The sequence below is a fragment of the Cupressus sempervirens genome, chromosome 11, assembly GCF_028749045.1.
Source record: "Cupressus sempervirens isolate cs-2001-9-10 chromosome 11, ASM2874904v1, whole genome shotgun sequence".
Lineage (NCBI taxonomy): Eukaryota > Viridiplantae > Streptophyta > Pinopsida > Cupressales > Cupressaceae > Cupressus > Cupressus sempervirens.
In genome coordinates, this window is record NC_143128.1 from 737,061,826 (window position 1) to 737,078,337 (window position 16,512).

General features: G+C 35.6%; 1 protein-coding gene across 3 annotated transcripts in view; it reads right to left on the reverse strand.

Moving 5' to 3' along the window:
• Positions 1-16,512, reverse strand: part of LOC149531735 (uncharacterized) — a 59,476-nt gene that overhangs the window by 11,852 nt on the left and 31,112 nt on the right. The gene's annotated exons all lie outside the window — the stretch shown is intronic.

The window sequence follows — 16,512 nt, forward strand, 5'->3', positions numbered from 1 at the left end:
CGATTTAATAAATATGTGTGTGTGTGTGTGTGTGTGTGTGTGTGTGTGTGTGTGTGTATGTATATATATGTATATATGTATATATGTATATATATATATATATATGTATATATGTATATATGTATATATATATATATATATATATGTATATATGTATATATGTATATATATATATATATGTATATATGTATATATATGTATGTATATATATGAAAATTATTATTAAGTATTACAACATATACACACACACACACATACATATATATATGTGTGTGCATATGTATGCAAATTTACATGTTTTTAAACGAAGGAGAACAACACATAGTTTTTAAAACAAAAAGGGATTTCTAATTTCTTAATAATTTTCTTTAAAATATTTGTTCTCTAAATTTTACCCATTAATCCTTCTAATAAAATTTTAACCCTAGTCCATAGAATTCTCAGATCTACGCTTGTGGGGTTTTCTCACATAAAGAATTTAAATATCCATGACAAGATTAAAACAACTAGAACATTCACACATAAAATCCTCAGATTGCATTTAGAACACACAAAGAAGACAGGAAATTTAGAACACATCAAACTTCATAGATATTTAGATTTTGATTGGGCAAACAATCCTATTGAATGTAAAAGTATTTTTGGATGTTGCTTCAGTCTAGGATTTGACATGATTTCTTGGTCCAACAAAAAATAGACTTCAATTGCATTAAGTTCCATCGAAGCAAAATTCCTTGCATCTTCTTTAGGTGCTAGAGAAGCAGGATGGTTATGAAAGTTGTTGGTAGATTTGTTTAAAAGACCTTTGAAGCCCACTATGATTCATTGTGATAATCAAAGTTGCATCAAGCTCTCAACCAATCCAGTATTCCAATCACTCCAAACATATTGAAATTCTTTTCATTACATTTGAGATTGTTGGAAATATTCAAGATATGACAAGTTACTAAGAGGGGAGGGATGAATCAATAACTTTAAAACTTTCCTTTAAATTTACCACACATCCATCTATACTACCATATACATTAGTACTAAAAGATAAAACATTCATCACACAAAAGAACACAATATTTTGGTGACCTTGAAACCTTCCAAATAGAAAGTAAAACTGGGGTGGGGATGATACCCACAAAACTTCAATACTGTAGCATAAAGTTGGCTTGTTAAGGCTTACATTGACCACTTTTGGTGATCTGCCCTATTAGGAGCACAAAGGACTACTAGGTCCACGTTGTTAGAGGATTTATAAACATACAATGAAGTATGCACTCGGTTAAGAGATTTATACAAAGATTGTTAAGTCTACCTTGTTAGAGGATTTAGAAAACTAATTCACCTATTAAGATGAAGTAGTGGATCTACTTACAACTGATTGCTAATAAGATCCTTTATGCACTGATCACCTTATGTGATGGATATAACTTTTCTGTCTCTGTATTGACCTTGCTATATTCCTTGAACTGCTACTAAAAATCCTTTGCACATCCTTCTCATTACTTTGCTATTTCTTCATACATATGATATCTTGCAATACACCTTACATATATACCTTTCAAATTTATAAAATTACAAGGTCGACCAAAATACAAGTGAACAAATACATTACAAAATTTGCCCAATAGTAAATAACTTGAGTTCACTAAACTGACTCGGTGACCTTCTGATACATGGTGTTCACTGTATTACTCAGCATCGTCATGCACTTGATAGAAGTGAAGGCTTGGTCCATACTAATCACTCGATGCAGTTCTGAACTCGATAACCACTAGTGACTTGGTCACTCGATAGATACTACACACTGAGTTTACCTTGCTTCACTTGGTAAACACTATTTCTTCCAACGCTCGATTTATACTAAATCTCCATGACAAAAATTTACTACTTGGTAGACACTATGGAGCATGGTAGATACTAAGAAGCTTAGTAGACACTGTTGGTCTTCACATTGCCTATATTTACTCGATAGCTTTAGGAATGCTCAATGTAAACTGCTTAACTGCTAAGCTTACAAGGTAACCACTGAATGCTCAGTATAAATTTTAGACTGAGTGATGAGCTTAGTAAGCATTCAGAATTGAATAAGTGTTGTCACTAATGAAAAATACAACATAATGCCAGTAGAGATATGGTGAATTGAGGAATCATTCAATTAGAGTATATCTATACTAATGAGTAAACAACTAATATCTTTACCAAGCCTCTTGCTAAAGTGAAGTTGAAATACTTTAGAGAAAAACTTGGTATGATAAATTTGTAATATTGAATATTATATCAAATTTAAATTTATGTGTGTGTTTATGCTTCTATTGTTTGTTAGTGGCATCATATGTAATGAAAGGTGATGATCTTTCATGAACATATTTATTCAGAAGGTAATTATTTACAAGGTGATGATCTTGTAAATAATAGGCATGTTATCATGGACATCTCTAGACATTGCTTCAAGCAATTAGAGATTATCAAATCTTATGTTATTACTATGGACATCTCTAGACATTGCCTCAGGCAATTAGAGATCATAGGTAACATTCTCATTGTGATTACTCTAGATATTGTTTCAGACAATTAGGGATTTTTTAATATGCATTATGATAAGTGTTCATAATTTTGTGATCTGACTTATAACTATTTCATTGTGTTGTGTGTGTGTGTGTGTGGCATGACTCTTTGGGGGTCATGATTCTCCGCCTTGTATATAAAGGAAGTGCAGATCACTGAATAACAATATTAATCCATGACATTTTGTATCAAATGGTCTACACCCAGTTTATCATAAACACTTTTCTATAATATCTAATCTGTAGGGATATCAAGAAGTCATCTCAAGTTATCAGCAATAGAAGATAAGGAAGTTGGCTCTGCACTCACAGTCCCAAAGATCATCAATATTCAAAGAACAAGGCTGCTCAAGAGTAATAAAAGTAAGAGTTACATTATTCTTGTCATAATCATTTTATCTATTAGAGATCCAATAAAACTAACATTATGAATGATGTTGAAAAGATGCAAAACTATCTAAGTGAATTCAGTTATAGGCCTCTCTTCTCAAAATGTATTGGTTTTCAGTTATGATTTTGTAAATCATACTTTTGTCACTTACATTCAAAGTTAAGAATTTGACCACTTTTGCAAGAAATTTGTAAAGCTGATAAAATCATTTCAATTGTTTCATAGGAATGTATAGAGATACGACTTTTATCATTGTAAGGGAAAAAGTGAGGAAGAACTTTTTGCAAAGAGGAAACCTCTAGAGAAATTCCAGAGAAGCTTTATATGAATTTTAGATTCATGTTATGTGTAAGGATATTTGAGTTTGTATATACTCAAAAGATAATAAAGAATGTATTTGTTCATATGTCCAAATTGTTCTTTTGAAGTTATGATTTATTGTACATTAAATTAGTGATTCTTTTATACATTCATGTGAATCATTTGACTTAGTGCAAAGAAACACATTCATTTCATGGTATCTTGATTTGAATGTATTCATATAGCTTATGAATTTGTATGTCAAGATTTTTTATATTGCTTTCACCACCATTACGTCTATTCTCAAAACCCCCTTATGAATGGTTCTCTTTTGTGAATCTTAGTTAGCTATCACATGTCTATTGTTGTAGTTTATATTCATACTTTCTTTTAGTCTTGTTTTCTCTCCTTTTGGACTTTTAGGTAAAAATTACACAAAATACCAAATACCCCTATTGTATAAGGGAGCTTCCCCTCTCAGACGCAAAGGAAGATTGCAAGTTGATAGTGATCGATTGCAATCTCTCCAACTATTGGCACAACTGTCACTATTCATAGGACAAATAGGGTCAATTTCATAAGTAATTTCACAACAACAAATTTGTTTACCAACAATGAGTAAGTGAGGAATTGTTGAAATCAACTTTAACTTTGGATTAGATAAACAAGACAATTATCACAAGGGTAAAGTGTTACAAGCTTAATTTAAAACACAATTGAGTTTAAAAACAAGGGAAAATATAGTGAAATCATTGAGAGTGTCATAAAACTTAATCAAAGATAGATTTTATTACTACTATGGATATGACCGATTAAGTTGTAGAACAAGTTCAATTATCTATTCGACGTGAGAAATACTTTCAAGCTTTGCTGGTTTTGATAGCATAGAAAATATCATCTCCCAATTTAATGGGTTTCTTCTAACCATGAGACTAAATTGTGCACTCTCAAATTTTTTGATTTTGACACCATGGATGATCCATGGTGGTGTGGCTACCAAAGCCTGAGAAAAGAAGGAACCCTTCCTAAAAATGGTATCTCATCGAGTATGAGAAAATTGTGTGTCAATCATGTGTTTCATCTCTTCATCAATTTACCAAAGGATCATCCTTTTGAACAAATTTTTTGAACACACCAATCTACTATAAAATTTTGGCTAACTGGCTCCTGCAAATCAATCTTAGGGAATCGGACATTTTGATGAGTTGTAAGCTAGAAGTGAAGCCTTAATCAAAAGGCAATCAAAAGAGGAAAACCCAATCTTTCTATAATGGAAAACCTAACCATGAAAATAAATATTACTTAACTAAAAGTCAAATTTGGAAAATCATGTCAAGCAGACTAGTGGCAACAAGTTTCTAGTCAAAACTAGCACTACAAACTTGCCCGTCTTTGAGTAAAGGATTGGGCAATATATGCCCCAATTGTAAATTGTCACAAACTATAAAAAATGTCACAAGTGCACATAAGTTAGGTATGGTGAAAATTTCATTCAACATTTTATAGAAAAGTGAAGGATTTTAGTACAAGAATTATCATGGATATGCCAATGGGTGATTATATGCAAGTTTGAAACAAAATGGTTGTATGAAAACTTGATATAATTATTGACATGGCTCATCTAGTAAGTTTGTAACATTTAGCCATTAAATCCAAGTTCACAACATAGAGGGATTTTCTTGTGTCAAAATATGGCATGCCAAAAGTTTGACAAATTGTCTCTGTAGTATAATCAATCAACATATTGTAACCTTATAAATCTTTGGTGAAATTTCTATGCAAAGTAATTGTAACTTGTCTAGTGTTTTGGCTCGTACATCAACTCAAAAAAAGAGAAAAAAAATTTCTTGCCAACTATTTGATGCAATTCCTCCAAGAAATATTGAACATTTTAGGAGAAATATCAAGGATAACTGATTGGGGTCATCACAAAAGAGTTGGAGATGAAGCAATGCTAAAAAGAAAACATGGAAAGGAAGTAGAGGAGATAGGGAACAATACAGAAGGATGGATGAATGAGGGAGAATGAAAGAACAAACCTTGTGTAGGAACATCACTATGAGGAGGAGAGATTAAAGGATGGTGTGAGGGAGTAGGGGGTTAGGGGATTTGGGCTTAGAGAAGAATAAAGAGGAAGAAATGCCATGAACATGATAATATTGTCTCCAGATTTGATAAGATTAAAACCATATTTATTTTTGCAACCAAAGTTTTAAATAGAATTTTACTTTGAGAATTGTCATGGGCATGCCAATGGCTGAATTGTTATGGGTAGGTTGTGTAAAATATCGTGGGCGGGCTGAATTAAATCTCTAGTGAGAGTGGGCATTGCTTTGTCTCTCATCAATTTTTTGGATCATTTCTACCCTTCTCTGATGATCATGGTGATTATGCACATCTTTCCAAAGTCAATTTTGACTTTTGCCTCCCCACTACTACCACCAAAATAAACTTACTCCAAATTGCTCTAAAATAACAGGAGAAAGTAATGCTACTAACATAACAATTTCAAGGGATCTTTATGATGCAATTAAGGGCTAAAAAATGGAAGCAGGTCACAAGAGTTTGAGAAATGGAAGAGTTTGGAAATGCCCACCAAGATTCATCTCCACTTGTGATACAGTTATAAGAAGAAGCAATTCCTTTGGAAAAAAATTGGGGAAATCAACAATAGTTACTAGTCTATTTAGGGGAGTTTCTTGATTTATTAATGGATTAAAAAATGAATGCACTTATTAAGAGTTTTTCTCCCCGTGGAAAAAGTAGATGCTCTAGAAATTAATCATTCAAAGTTTGTAAATGCCACCCAAAATTTGTCCCTTTCATTAATACAGGTAAAATAAAAAGGCAAAGCCTATAATCATGCTAAGTAGACCAGTGGTAACAAGTTTCTAGTCAAAGACTTGGGCTATATTCCCCTATTGTAAATTATCACAAATTGGAATTAATGTCACATAAAAGTTTTAGCTAGCTATAGTGAAAAAGACAAGGCCTATCTCATCTTCACACACTAGTAAAAAAAAACTCAATGAAATAAAAGGTTCAAAGAGATCAGGACCCAAGGGACCTATTCCAAAAATGTTAGAAGATGCTATAGAATATTTTTTGGAGATAGGTTATAAACATTTGGCAACTAAGGTTGAAAGAACTTATGAAATATATATTCTACATCTCCATAATTGCAGCTAAGTATCTGCTACTAGGTTCATGTCTTTTTTGGCCCCTATAGTTTAGACTATGGTTGTTACTGCTTAATACTATTGTTTCTAGTTGACAAACCTAACTATCGTGTTTCTTGTATTAGTCAAGAAAAGCAAGTTTGCATTGCAAGGGCTCAATCTAGGCACTACCTAGTAGTAGTAGCCAAAAAATGATAGTATTTGGTCATTGGAATAGTCTATCCATGTTATTTCTAATATTGATTAGAGAAAGAAGAAGAAATTTAACTTAGCCGATGTGTGATGTGAGCATGTCAAAATATGCAAACACAAGATTAGTAGATTTGTCAAGTGGGCATATCAAAACATGCAATCTCAATGCTCCTAGAAGAGGCAAAATACTAGCAAGGAGGGGATAAATAGTGAAATCCCATCTAAAACAATTCAGCAAATTGCATTTTATTTGGAATTGATTAAAGAGACCATGTGATGTAGAGGGAATTTTAGAACCTTTAGAAAATCAAATACAGGACTTCAGGCTTCACATGCATGAATGTAGATTTTAGCAAATGCATAGAAATTTAATGAAATGAGGGTCAACACATGAAGATGTTGCCCATTCAAATTTGCATTACAATTGGGTTTTCCTGTAACCTCATATGAGACAATAATACAAAAATAAATAAATACATGAAATTACAGAGGATCCTCCAATGGCTGACAAAGACCATTGGAGGATCTTTAGAAAACCCCCATGCAAAGACCACTCTCAAAACAACAGAGAGATCCGGCTGATAGGAAATGAATACTAAGAAAATATTAAACTATTAAGATATGATTTTCAGATTTCTTCCAAGATGTTGATCTAAATATAAACAGAAAAAATGTATGTAGAATACTACACAATCACATCTGTAGAACACTAGAAACTTAAGAAAATTACAGGAAAACTCAAGAACTTCATTCTATTCACTTTCTCCCAAAAAAATCTCTCTTCAAAAATATCTCTTCAAAAAAATCTCCGTTACAATATGCACTCTTTCTCTTTTTGAAAAACCTTCTAATGTAACTCCAAAAAATCCATCATAGCTTTCTTGTGGCGGTTACATTTTGAATGCCTACACATGGTGCTTTAGGAATATTCATCATTTTCTTCCTTTTGATTTTTCCCATAAACATTTTCAAAAATTAGAAACCTTTAACACACCCAAAATAATCTAAAATAAACTCATACTAAGTCCTAAGTGGATAATTTTGGGTAGGCTTATAAGAATGCCACCTAAACATTTCCACCACACAAAAAAAGGACATTTATTTTAAAATATAAAACTCTAAACTCACACACAAACATTTCAAATTTCAGATTTTAAACTCAAAACTTTTTGATATTTGCTTTGTGCCCAACATTTTAGTCATATTGCAGGTTGTCTTCCTGTTGCCACCAAACTTTCTGTCACAATATAATTCTGCATAAATAATGTTGCATGTTATCTTCTTGTCACAGACATGCTCCTGCACCACCATGTGGTAGTGAAATTCACTATATAGAATGGTATTTATGTTTTTTCTTTTTTTTTGGAAAAGGGGTAAAAACTTTATTGAAAATTAGAACCACATATTACAAAACAGCAAAGGGCGAAAGCCCCAGAAACCAACAGAGACAACAAAAAGGCAAGAGCCATATCAACCCTCCTTGATACCACTTACATCATCTGTAAGAGTCCTCTCCAAATATTGACATAAATCATAGGCAATTTTCTCCCACTCATCAATCTTCTAGCCATCTATGTTTTCTGATGCCCATTTTTCCAAACAATCAGCTGCCCTATTCCACTCTCTTGGAATATGGTCATAAGACACTGAATGCATCAAAGAACTAACCTATAATATATGTTGCACTAGTGTGGACAACTACCAGCTAACATAAAAAAATTTCCTCACAAGGAGCAAATTGACCAGGACCTAAGAGTTCACCTCACAAATCACCTTACACCACCCAAGAGCATAAGCCCTCTTCAAAGCATATAGGATAGCCAAGCCTTCCATCCTATTAATAGTCTGCACCCCTTTATTGGCTGAGAAAATAAAAATAGTTAATATAGAAGAATCCCTACTAATCCCACCAATCCCAATCAAACTTGGATTACCCCTGGAAGAACCATCCGTATTAATTTTCAAAAAACCAATAGGAGGGGGCAGCCATCTCCCTATCCTTTGAACTTTTTGCTTCACACCTCTACCTCTCCTGACACAAGCTGAGGCCAAAGAAATCCCCTGTATAGCAAGCTTATCCATCATCTCAACATCACCTTTCACAAGTGGCAACAAAATCTCACTCTTAGCCTCAATAGTTTCTTGGATCATTCCCATAATTCTACTCCAAACCTATTGGATCTCCAATTTTTCACCCTGAAAGATTCTTTGACTCCTTTCCAACTAGATTTGCCATAGCAAAAAGAAAGGGCCACATAAATCTTGCAAGAAGGGAGCCAAGGTGGTGGGCCTTCCCAATCTCATTCAAAACTCCACTAGGTAAGAGGCATGAATGCATGGACACTTCCAAACATTCCGCCAAAAATTCCATAGTTGTAGGGTGAAGGAGCATCAGAAGAATAAGTGTGGAAAGTCTTCCTCCCCCCCACTATAGAGAACACACCTCGAAGGGCCAGAAAAGCCCCTCTTCTAAATATTGTCCCAAGTCAAACATCTATTCCAAACCAGAGTCCAAAAAAAGCAATTACACTTTGGCCAAGAGAACTTATTCTAGACTCTCTTCCACCAAGGAACCTCCTCCTCCACAAATTGTTGGGAGAGAAACACTTGGTACCCAAAAGAAATAGTATAAGCACCCTTGGGATTAGGGGACTAGGCCAACACATCACTATCCATAAGGGCACTATAGTTACAGCAAGAAAGAATGTAATGAAGTTCAACATGCTCCATCTCCACCCCAAAAATGGGTCATTCCTCTGGGTGCTTCCATCTTGCTTCCACCAACTACCCCTGATAGGAAAAGGACTTAAAGTCACACACCCTTGTCCATCTAGCTTCATAAAACCTCTGGGACAATATACTCAAATGTGTATATTGGACCACCATGGGAGGGTAGCCATCCTAGGAATCATGCCAAAAATGCACCTCTGTCCCACTCTTACAGATCCAGAATAGGCCACCCTTAATGAGCATAGCCCCTTTTCGATGCAGAAGCATCCAGAGGTATAAGGGCAATCCTATGTCACCCAAAAAAAAATTTACTTAGAATTAGTTTCTGTTTCATGTCTTTACATTTTTGGATACCCATTTGGGTCAAATAAAGGTTCCAACTCTCACAGTTCAACAATCAGTGTGCTAGAAAATCTTGAAAAAATAGGAGCATGCAATTTGGTCATCATTTTGGTGACCTAGAATGTGTGAATTGGCCAGATGAATTTAATTGTGATTTAGAGCATTCCAAAAAAAGAATCAGGTCAAAAGGTCCCACGGTTTGAAAGTTATTACAATTTTTCGAGTTTTGGAGACCTCCTAAGAATGCTTCAAAGTCAGGTTTGGGGCATTAGATGACCTTGAAAAGGGTTGAAAAATGGGGGACAAGCAAAGCTTTTCCATAAGGCTATAGAGCGCTTTGAGAGCTTTTCAAAAATGTAAACGGTTTGTCAATCGGAGCTACGGTTCAAAAGTTATGCCTCCCAGAAGTTCGGTTACCATTTCTGGATTCTTCTAGATTTGCACCGACTTCTAATGCAGCTTTTGGAACCTTTTATTTTGTCGGTGGATGCCTACTAGCACTTTCTAGAATGTACTCCTAATCCTAAACCCTCTGGGGTCTATTTAAGGAGATTTCTGACATTGTAAAAGGCAGTTCGGAGTGGAGTTTGAGAGGAGGTTTTGAAAGGAGAAATTATCTCTAGATTTATGCTATTGTAAGCCCTTAGGGCATGTCTTGAAGTTTATTTTCTCTGTACTGTTTGTACTAGCTTATTTTCTCAGTTAATACAATTTCCCTTTTCTGTTGTGTCCATTTTATTCTTGGATTGTGTCTCCATCACTTTCTTGAGAGTAGTCCAAATCACCAAACCTTTCCCTGTCAAGCTATACCAAGGGATATCTTTTGGGGGATCCCAAAAAAGTACTTATGGGACAAAATTTTGGCCCACACCCATTCTTGTTCCACACACCATTGCCAATATAATTTAGCTACCAGAGTAGTACCAAATAGCAAGGATTGTCGTAATCCAAGACCACCAAGTTGATTTGGGCTACAAACAACCTCCCATTTGATAAGGCTGCACTTAGTTGATGATAAATTTCCAGCCCATAAAAATTATCGTGCTAAGGAGTCAATGTCCCTAACAAAACTCTTTGACACCACCTGAATCATACGCCTAGAGGAAGAGCCTGCACCACAGATTGAAGTAGCTAAACTCGACCAACAAAGGATAGCTAGCGATGGGTCCAATGATTAACTTTAACCTGGAGCTTATCCAGAATAACCTGCCAAGAGTCCCTAGACTATCTACTAGCTAAGATGGGAATCCCAAGGTAAAGCAAAGGAAGATTCCCAATTTGGAATCTCTGAATATGAGCAACTCTCCATTGAATGGAGGGTGGAGTGTTGAAGAAAAAAAAATGGATGACTTTCCTTCATTAATTAACTAGCTTGAAACAGCAAGATAAACATCCAACACCTTGCACATATTAGAAGCCTCCCTAATGGTAGCCATGCCCATCAAAGCTGTATCATCCACAAACTATAAGTGAGATTGTATAGGAAGGCCTCCTCCCCATTGCCAACCTTGAATGAAGCCCCCTTCAACACTCCTTTTTATCAACCTTCCCAAACCTCTCACCAAAAGAAGAAACAAGTAGGGAGAGAGGGGGTTGCCTTGCTACAAACCGTGAGAGGCCCCAAAGTGATTAGAATGCTCCCCATTAATCAACACTAAAAAAGAAGTTGAATTCACACAACTCATAACCCAACGAATCCAATCTTCCTCAAAACCTTCTAAAGGAAGGACCAATGAACTTTGTCATAAGCCTTGGCCATGTCCAACTTGATGAACATAACCTTTTCTCTATAATTGGCTATGCAATGAATAGTCTCAATAGCCACAACCACCCCATCCAAAATCTAGTGGCCTACCACAAAGCCACTTTGTTCTTCATAGATTAGCAACAAAAGCCACCTTTTTAACCTTTCAACAATCAACTTAGATATAATTTTATAAGTTACATTGCAGAGAGAGATAGGTCAGAATTGACTTATCCGATCAACCCCCTCCCCTTGGGAATGAGAGCAAGGAAGGTAGAGTTCAAGGCCTAGATCATTTGCTTATTCTTCTGGGATTCTTGAACAACTACCAATAAATCTAATTTGATAATGTCCAAAAATTCCTGGAAGAACTCAATCAGAAAGCCATCCAGACCAAAAGCCTTTCCTTTTTTCATCTAGAAAATAGTTTTCTCTAACTCCTCCAAAGATATGGCACTCATAAGATTTTCTTTCATTTCCAAAGAAATCAAATAAGGAATGAAAAATAGAACCTAAGCCTCTACAACTAAGTCCCCCTATGATTCCTCCCTAAATAAAGAGGCAAAATATTGCATAGCTTCATTAGAGATATCCTGAGTAGAAGATAAAACCTCCTCCCTATCATTCACCAAAGTTGATATAGAATTTTCATGCCATCTGGCTTTCACCAAATTGAAGAAGAAGGTAGTATTCTTATCACCCTCTTGAAGTGAATCAATCCAAGCTTTCTGTTTCCAAAATATTTCCTCCCTCAGCTCTCATTCCTCCAAGGTTTTTAAAGCTCTAGCTTCCTCCCGCAACAAATACTCAGACATCCCTTCCTCCCTAATCAACCTAGTAATATCATTCAACTTTGCTTGAGCCTCATTTTTTGCATGGTAAATGTTTCCAAAGCATTGTCAGTTCCATCATTTAAGCTAATACTTAACATATTGGATGAGCTTAGCAAAAATATACATTGTTGTACCAAAATTAAGCCTACCATCCTTCCACCAATTAGCAATACATTCATAAAGGTTCGGGTCCCTTAACCACAGAAGCTTGAACTTGAAAGGTGGCTTCTAAGGCAATTGGGCTAAAGAAATGAGAAGCTTTATAGGCTAGTGATCTAAACCTCTCCAATCTAATATCTCAAAACTAGAAGACCACAATCCACCCACCTAAAAATAGGAAACCAAAAAGCGATCTAATCTTTTAGCAATACAATTGCTAACCACCCTTCTATTGTTCCAAGTGAATTGACCATTGCTAGGCTTGATATTCACTAGATTGAGTGTTGATATATTATCCCAAAGCAAGACAAAAGAAGGCTCAAGTCTTGCATTAACTCCTATTTTTAAGTTAAATCTTGAATAGCATTAAAGTCTCCAACAATAATCCCTAGAAAGTAAGGAAATAAGCTACGAACCAAATGAATATTATTCCAAACAAGAAGTTTAACTTGGATCTCAACAAGAGCATAGATATTAGAAAAGAGAACATATTCTCATGCTTTAGGGCACAAAGAAACCATGGATAAGGAGGACTTGAAGGAAATCCATGAGATAGGTTGGACCTTTCATGGGTTCCAAAGACATGCCACACCCCCAGAAGATCCCTAAGCTTCAATGCATTGACATTGACCATTCCTTCACAATTTAGGTGCTATACTCATCATACATTCCATAGAAACCTTGGTCTCCTAAAGAAAAAGAGCATCAAGAGAGTGACTTCTAACTAATTCCCGAACAACTTTTTGTCTAGGGTTGTTGTTCAAGCCCCTTACATTCCAAGAAATAATGATCATTTCAGATGAGTCGAAAAGTGGGAATCCAAGGTCTTAACAGATCCTGACTCCACCAAAGTCTCCCCTATCATCTTAATCTTATCCAAGTCCTTCTTGCATCTAATTTTAACACCTTTCTCTAAAACCCCCTTCTTGCCATCCTTTTGAAGAATGCCCAAATGAGGAGAAGATTTACCCTGCTTGTCCATATCTGAAACTACAATCTGTGCCTAAAGAGCAACACCCTCTATTCCTTGACCCAAATCAACATTTGGCCCTAATATCATCTAAGCCCCAGTTTGCCCATCCATGACCCATAAGCATGGTTGATTCCACATGAGAAGTAGGAGGAGGAATGGGAGAGGTATTCTCCAATTTGGACTCCACCACAAAATGTTCTACATTGACTAATCTAGGATTAACTTCTTGCTGACCCATTCATCCAATACTTCAAACCTATTAAAAGTATGTTCAACCTATCTATCTAATAAAGTCCTCTTCTAACCCCTATTATGATTTTGAGCCTTAACCTGAACAAAACCCTCAGCATCGATGCCCTCCCTTGCAACAGGCTTCTTCCCTTTATCCACACTAAGATTGTTGCAAGGAGGAGGCAGAGGTTGTTGCTCCACTGACTTAGCCTTCAGAAATCTATGCACCAGGTGGCCATTTCATGACAAAGGCTGCAATGGAAAGGAAGAGTCTCATAATCCAGTTGCTACACCCAGGAGTGTGAGCCCGCACACATTTCCATGGCATTTGACAATGGTCTACTAAAATCAATTTCCACACAAATTCAAGAAAAAGTCATAACTTTCTTACCCAAGGTTTATGTCGAAGGCCCCATTGGCTTTTCGAGCATCGATGCAAGCATATAAAGAACATCCTCACGACAACATTCTATTGGAAATTTGGGTAGCCGAACCCATATTGGAACATGATTTGGAAGCTCCTCAGAAGGATTAAATCCTGCATGCCATGGTTTGATGAATAGCCCTAACTAGTTGTAGAAATAAGGCTCGCCCTCAAAAACACTATTTCAATCAGCCATGCAAATAAATGTAACCATGAAAAAGTTGTTTGCAAGCAAAGTGATCTCCATTTTGCCCTCTAGTTCCCAAACTCTCTGAGCCCAATTTTCCAAAAATTGAAGAGAAACTCTTTATCCTAAGAATTTGCAATACAATAAGTGCTTAGAATAGTATTCGACATCCTCAGCAATCATTTCAAAAGGAATTACCAATTCAGAAATTAAGGAAACCATTAATCTTCGTGATCCGAGATCCCCCCAGCGGGCTCAAATCCATAGCATCTATAATCGGAGAAAAGAGGGCATTATCAATAACCCTCGTCTCATGTCCCAGTGGATTCATCCCTCCTGCAACATGAAAAATATCATCTGGTGTAGCCCTAGATGGCTCACCCATTGCCATAGCCCACACTACCCTAGAGAATCCATAGCAAAGGTATCCATCCAGGGACAATCACAACATCAAGCCACCAAAATGCAGACCGAGATCCGTCCAGACAAAAACACCAAGCCGAGCCACCTAGATGCAGTCTGGTGTCCATGAGAGAGGTTATCACTGCCTACACCAGCAATAACCACTACTCCCCACCCCTTCACAATGACCAGTCACCCCCCTCGTTCGCACATATAGGATAACAAATACAAGCTAGGGCATGGCTGCCCTAGCTCGGCGGTAAATTGTAGAGCCTCACCATCATCTCCAATCATTTATGTTTTGTTTGAACATATTAGCATAAATTAATTTTTTTTCAAAAAATGGGTAACATCAGAAATAGAAGGAATGGGGAATGAGGAACAAAAATGTGACATAGAATTGTGGTTCCTCAATCAGCGTATTTGAGAATTTTCAACCCATGTTTCTCTCCTTTCCTCTTGGTGCTTTTTCCATTCAAACTAGAGTGGTGTTGATTGGTGAAGATGAATAAATAGAGTTTGGAATACAACTCCATCCTTCTCCACTTTCTCTGCACATGGAAAAGGCATGGCAAGAAAAGGACAACCATACTTCATGCCAAATTTCCTACATAAATCCATTTCCTAGTTTACAATTTTTTTAAGTGGTTATAGCTTATAGTTGAAAGAGATCTTATATCTATTTTTGTTTCATTTATATTCAAAGTAGAAATGTAATAAACAAGGATAGATAGTCACAAAACAATACTCATCAAAACAATATAAAAAATCAAATGCATGTCCATATCCATTGTCTTTTTAAAGATCTTGCCAAATCCACCAAGCACACCCACTTCAATGATATTAGACTACATACAAATGTGATAACTACAATTTCCTTTAATTATTAGTCACACCATTTTTTAAAACTTGACCAAATTCTTTTAATTGTCAATCAAATATATCACAACATATAATCTAAACATTATGATACTTCTAATTGTTTATTCTCATAAAAATAACCAGTAAGAATAATTGCCTGAATTTTTTTTACCCTCTTTTTTCCTCTTCTCTATCTCTTCCTCTATCTCTTCATCTTGCTCTACATTTTTTTGTGCCACCTCACTGACTATTCCATAACTACCTCTTTCACTGCCCTCCTTCTACCCTACTACTTCCTCTACCACCACATAATTTCAAATAATAAATAAATGAAGCCCTCTAATTCAACACAACATTCAATTCAATATAAAAATTAAAATTAAAAAATTAACACAACATTCAAATTTGGGTTCAACCTTGCTTTCATTGTCTCTGTTTCTCAATGGTTCAATGACCCAATCTAACTCTAATGACTCATATGATACTTACGTACAAAAAAATTATTTGGAAAAGTAGTAGTAGCATTAGTTTTATCTAACAATACTCTTACAAAGACATTTTTATTTAATTCGTAACTCTTACAAAATACCTCCTATAGGAGACAAATGAACAAGTTAAAAAAGTCTCTAACATGTGAACAACGCGTGATGTACATTATGAATATTTCATAAGCTTCCAAATATCAATATTAATATAATGCATCTTGTTCACAATTCACAACTCATTGTAAAAGTTGGTATTAGAGCCTTGTTCTTTCTTGTTATGCCCTCTATTTGATCTTTGCAATTGTTATTGTCTCTCGTGATTCTGTCTATCTTCAGCATGAAGTAAGTCCTCGTGTTGTAGTCGTATGAAGGCATTAAGAGGCAGGGAAGCTAGCACACTTTCGACCAACATACAAAATAGAGATCAAGATAGTTGATCTAGCTGATCGACAATCTGTAGATCAAACATCGAAATTAGTAAGTTTGAGCTCCGTCTTTGACTCCATTCAGGATATAAATGT